Source organism: Chiloscyllium plagiosum, chromosome 48 (assembly GCF_004010195.1).
Source record: "Chiloscyllium plagiosum isolate BGI_BamShark_2017 chromosome 48, ASM401019v2, whole genome shotgun sequence".
Taxonomy (NCBI): domain Eukaryota; kingdom Metazoa; phylum Chordata; class Chondrichthyes; order Orectolobiformes; family Hemiscylliidae; genus Chiloscyllium; species Chiloscyllium plagiosum.
The window spans coordinates 1,603,623-1,609,611 of record NC_057757.1 but is presented as its reverse complement, the minus strand read 5'-3'; positions in this window follow the sequence as shown (position 1 = coordinate 1,609,611).

Below are 5,989 nucleotides of genomic sequence, written 5' to 3'. Positions count from 1 at the left end.
GTGGGTAGGTGGCAATGTCAATAGTGTAAGTGGAATGACAGAGAGAAAGGGAGAGAGATTAAGTGAATGGAAAAATATGGCAGATAGATTTTCATTATCAGTGAATGTGAGGTCACCTACTTAGAATACGACAGGGAACTTTCTAAATGGGGGATTAAAAATACTAGCAACAGTGGAAGTTTAAAAGAAGGCGAGGTACATCTGTCATGAAAAGGTTATAAACAGGTACAGAAGATAATCAAAAAGACTATTGGAATTCTGGTCTTTGTTTCTCAAGAAATCAAATGCAAAATATAACAGTTACTTTACAGTTTGGTTATGTCCTAGTTAGATCACATCTGAAAGATAGTGAGCAGTTCTTTACCCTGCAACTCTGAAATAATTGATGGGTACCCACGGGGGGAGGGTTACAGAAATTATTAAGGGTTAAACTTCAAGGATAAATTAAACAAATGTTGGGAATTTAAGGCTATGGGTCAAAGGCTGGATAATGGGATTAGAATAGTTAGGTGGTTGCTTTTGACTGGCGCAGACTCAAAGGACTGAAGATTCTTTTTCTTTGACTCAAATCCGTGCTTATATTGAAGTATTATGTAGAAAGAAATTTTCCGGATTGAAAAAGGATTTATTGGGTGTTCTCTCGAAAGAAGCTGTTTTCCCTGGAGCGCCGGAGGCTGAGGGATGACCTTATAGAGGTTTACAAAATCATGAGGGGCATGGATAGGATAAATAGGCGAAGTCTTTTCCCTGGGGTCGGGGAGTCCAGAACTAGAGGACATAGTTTTGGGGTGAGAGGGGAAAGATATAAAAGAGACCTAAGGGGCAACGTTTTCATGCAGAGGGTGGTACGTGTATGGAATGAGCTGCCAGAGGATGTGGTGGAGGCTGGTACAATTGCAAAATTTAAAAGGCATTTGGATGGGTATATGAATAGGAAGGGTTTGGAAGGATATGGGCCGGGTGCGGGCAGGTGGGACTAGATTGGGTTGGGATATCTGGTCGGCATGGACGGGTTGGACTGAAGTGTCTGTTTTCATGCTGTACATCTCTATGACTCTATGATTCTAAGCCAATAGTTTAAAGTATGCTGTGATTTCTGCTTTTCCATTGGAAATGCAATGAGTGAAGAAACAGTTAAACAAAGCTTTCAAAGATTCCTCAGGTTCCTGAAGAAGGGCTTATGCCCGAAATGTCGATTCTCCTGCTCCTTTGATGCTGCCTGACCTGCTGTGCTTTTCCAGCAACACATTTTTAAGCTCTGATCTCCAGCATCTGCAGTCCTCACTTTCTCAAAGCTTTCAAAGAGAATGGGTGTTTATAGATAAGCACATGGATGATTTTGGGATAGTGTAGGGGGACGAGCTGAGAATAGTTCACCGGTCGGTGCAACATCGAGGGCCGAAGGGCCTGTTCTGTGCTGTATTGTTCTATGTTCTATAGCTTTACTGCAAAATCCCAGCTTTGAGAGGAACAAGAGGCTCCATATTAATGGTTTCCTAGCATCTCAGATTGGGTGCAGTCCCAATAGCCCTCAAAGGTCAACAACATTCAGGACAATTTGAGGCATACAAGGGAATGAGAGGCATGGATAGAGTCGATACCCAGAAACTTTTACCCAGGCCAGAAGTGACTGCCACTAGGGGTCATAGTTTTAAGGTGTTAAGAGTAAGGTATAGAGGAGATGTCAGCGGTAGGTTCTTTATGCAGAGAGTTGTGAACGCATGGAATGCATTGTCAGCGGTGTGGTGGAAGCAGAGTTATATGGGACATTTAAGCGACTGATGGACATGCACATGGACGGCAGTGAATTGAGGAGTGCGTAGGTTAGGTTACTTTATTTTAGATTTGAATTAATGTTTGGCATAACATTGTGGGCCGAAGGGTCTGTCCTGTGCTGTACTTTTCTATGTTTTGAGTTCTAAGCGAGTCAGTCAGGGCAGGCAGGGACAAAGCAGAGAATAAGATAGGACTGATAAATTAAACTGCATTTAGTTAAATGCAAGAAGCCTAACAGGACACTCAGGACATGGTTAGGAACATGGGACTGGATGATCATAGCAGTTACAGAAACTTGGCTCAGGGATGGGCAGGACTGGCAGCTTAATGTTCCAGGATACAAATGCTACATGAAGGATAGAAAGGGAGGCAAGAGAGGAGGGGGAGTGGCGTTTTTAATAAGGGAAAGCATTACAGCTGTACTGAGGGAGGATATTCCCAGAAATACATCCAGGGAAGTTATTTGGGTGGAACTGAGAAATAAGGAAGCGATGACCACCTTATTGGGATTGTATTATAGACCCCCTAATAATTAGTGGGAAATTGAGAAAAAAATTTGTCAGGAGATCTCAGTCATCTGTAAGAATAATAGGGTGGCTATGGTAGGGGATTTTAACTTTCCAAGCATAGACTGGGACTGCCATCATGTTAAAGGTTCAGATGGAGAGAAATTTGTAAAGTGTGTACAAGAAATGTTTCTGATTCAGTATGTGGATGTAACTACTCGAGAAGTTGCAAAACCTGACCTACTTTTGGGAAATAAGGCAGGGCAAGTGACTGAGGTGTCAGTGGAGGAGGACTTTGTGGCCAGTGACCATAATTCTATTAGTTTTAAAATAGTGATGGAAAAGGATAGACCAGATCTAAAAGTTGAAGTTCTAAATTGGAGGACGGCTAATTTTGACGGTATTAGGCAAGAACTTTCAAAAGCTGATTGGAGGCAGATGTTCACAGGTAAAGGGATGGCTGGAAAATGGGAAGCCTTCGGAAATAAGAGTCCAGAGAAAGTATATTCCTGTCAGGGTGAAAGGAAAGACTGGTAGGTGTAGAGAATGCTGGATAACTAAAGAAATTGAGGGTTTGGTCAAGAAAAAGAAGGAAGCATATGTCAGGTATAGACAGGATAGATTGAGTGAATCCTTAGAAGAGTATAAAGGCAGTAGGAGTATACTTAAGAGGGAAATCAGGAGGGCAAAACGGGGACATGAGATAGCTTTGGCAAATAAAGTTAAGGACAATCCAAAGGGTTTTCACAAATACATTAAGAACAAAATGGTAACTGTGGAGTGAATAGGGCCCCTCAAAGATCAGCAAGGTGGCCTTTGTGTGGAGCCTCAGGAGATGGGACAGATACTAAACAAGTATTTTGCATCAGTGTTCACTGTGGAAAAGGACATGGAAGATATAGACTGTAGGGAAATAGATGGTGACATCTTGAAAAATGTCCACATTTCAGAGGAGGAAGTGCTGGATGTCTTGAAACGCATAAAAGTGGATAAATCCCCAGAACCTGATCAGGTGTACCCTAGAACTCTGTGGGAAGCTAGAGAAGTGATTACTGGGCCCGTTGCTGAGATATTTGTATCATCGATAGTCACAGGTGAGGTGCCAGAAGACTGGAGGTTGGCCAACGTGGTGCCTCAATTTAAGATGGGTGGTAAGGACAAGCCAGGGAACTATAGACCAGTGAGCCTGACCTCGGTGGTGGGCAAGTTGTTGGAGGGAATCCTGAGGGACAAGCTGCACATGTATTTGGAAAGGCAAGGACTGATTCAGGACAGTCGACATGGCTTTGTGTGTGGAAAATCATGTCTCACAAACTTGATTGAGTTTTTTGAAGAAGGAACAAAGAGAATTGATGAAGGCAGAGCAGTTGACGTGATCTATATGGACTTCAGTAAAGCATTAGACAAAGTTCCCTATGGGAGACTGGTTAGCAAGGTTGGATCTCATGGAATACAGGGAGAACTGGCTCGATGGTAGAAGACAGAGGGTGGTGGTAGTCGGTTGTTTTTGAGACAGGAGGCCTGTGACCAGTGGAGTGCCACAAGGATCGGTGCTGGGTCCACTACGTTTCACCATTTATACAAATGATTGGATGTGAGCATAAGAGGTACAGTTAGTAAGTTTGCAGATGATACCAAAATTGAAGGTGTAGTGGACAACAAAGAAGGTTACCTCAGATTACAACGGGATCTTGATCAGATGGGCCAATGGGCTGAGGAGTGGCAGATGGAGTTTAATTCAGATAAATACGAGGTGCTGCATTTTAGGAAAGCAAATCTTAGCAGGAGTTATACACCTAATGGTATGTTGCTGAACAAAGAGACCCTGGTGTGCAGGTTCATAGCTCCTTGAAAGTTTGTGTGCAGTTCTGGTCTCCTTCCTATCGGAAGGGTGTTGTGAAACCTGAAAGGGTTCAGAAAAGATTTACAAGGATGTTGCCAGGGTTGGAGGATTTGAGCTATCGTGTGAGGTTGAATATGCTGGGGCTGTTTTCTCTGGAGTGTTGGAGGCTGAGGGGTGACCTTATAGAGGTTTATAAAATCATGAGGGGCATGAATAGGATAAATAGACAAAGTCTTTTCCCTGGGGTCGGGGAGTCCAGAACTAGAGGGTCCATTGATTTGAAGAATGTCCAATTCAGAATCCTCTGAACATGGTCCTTCCTTCTGTGCTGTAATCATTAACACCTTCTCCTCTTGCTTTCCTTCCCTATCAAAGAACCTTTTGAGCATATTCACATGACACACACTGTGAGATTTCTTCCTGCCTGGAGTCCTTGTCAAGTAGTTCACCTCACTCACTATGATCAGGTCCACTAAACCTGGCTTTTAAAGGCTTATCTGTTACTAGAAGTAACACCAATACTTTCTCCCCAATTGCACAATTGCGAACTTGTGATTTCTTATCCACTTCCTGTTTCATTGTATGCTGTGATACCTTTAAATGCTGTCTAGCTAACTCCCCAGCTCTATTTAATCATTCTCTAAAATTTGACACATACTCCAAATGGGTGGTCTCTGAATTCTGACTTATTAATATCTCTTTAATCAATTTTAATGGCCCTCTTGCTTCATGCCCAAACATTAATTCAAATGGGCTGAATTTGGTCGATTCATTCAATGTAGCTCTGATTGCAAAAAGTACAAATAGCACTCCCTTGTCCCAATCATCTGGATAATCCTGACCATCAGCCCTCAACATGGTCTTCAGTGTTTCATGCCATCTCTCTAGCGCTCCCTGTGATTCTAGATGGTACACAGTAGATTTGAATTGCTTTATTCCCAAGTTATCCATAATCTCCTTGAATAGTTTGGATGTGAAGCTTGATCCTTGATCTGACTGGATCTCGATTGATAGTCCATATCTAGTAAGTAATTCTTCTCCAACCCTTTTTGCTGTGATGTTGCACAATGGGATTACCTCTGGAAATCTAGTTGATACATTCTTATTGTTAATAAATATTTATTCCCACTTTTTGTTTGAGGTAGGGAACCTACACAATCAATCAAGACTCTTGTGAAAGGTTCCTCAAATGCTGGAATAGCTATTAAAGGTGCAGGTTTTATTACTGCCTGGGGTTTTCCCATTAGCTGACATGTATGACACGTCTGGTAAAATTCAATTACATCCTTGTGTAGTCCAGGCCAGTAAAAATGTCTTTGTATTTGAGCCTGTGTTTTCCTCACCCCTAAATAACTTCCAAGTGGTAGCTCATGCACCACTCGCAGCACCTCCTTTCTATACCCTACTGGCAAAACAATTTGTTGAATCTCTGCCCATTTCTAATCTGCTTGAATGTGTGATGGTTTCCATTTCCTCATTAAGACATCATTTGTTAATTACACACAGGGATGCATTCACTCTCCTTTCTCTGTAAATGCCTTTTGATACAACTGTTTTAACTCCTCATCTTTCTGCTGTAATTCAATCAGCTTAGAAGAGCTAAAGATACTGGTATGTTTACCTCATTGCTCCTGCTCTGTCCCACTTACCTGATCAAAACAGATCTCGGATAAAGCTATGTCAGCTTCCTTATCTGTGTCTTTTGATCTCTCCTGCTTCAGCTTCTGTTTCTGTGACCTTGTGATCACGCAATCTGGGAAAAGTCGTGGAAAAACATCCTTCATTTCTTCAGTTGCCTGCGACTACACTGGCTTTTCAACTAGAGTAGGCAGCACGCCTACCGGTGAATCAGCGATATCATTTG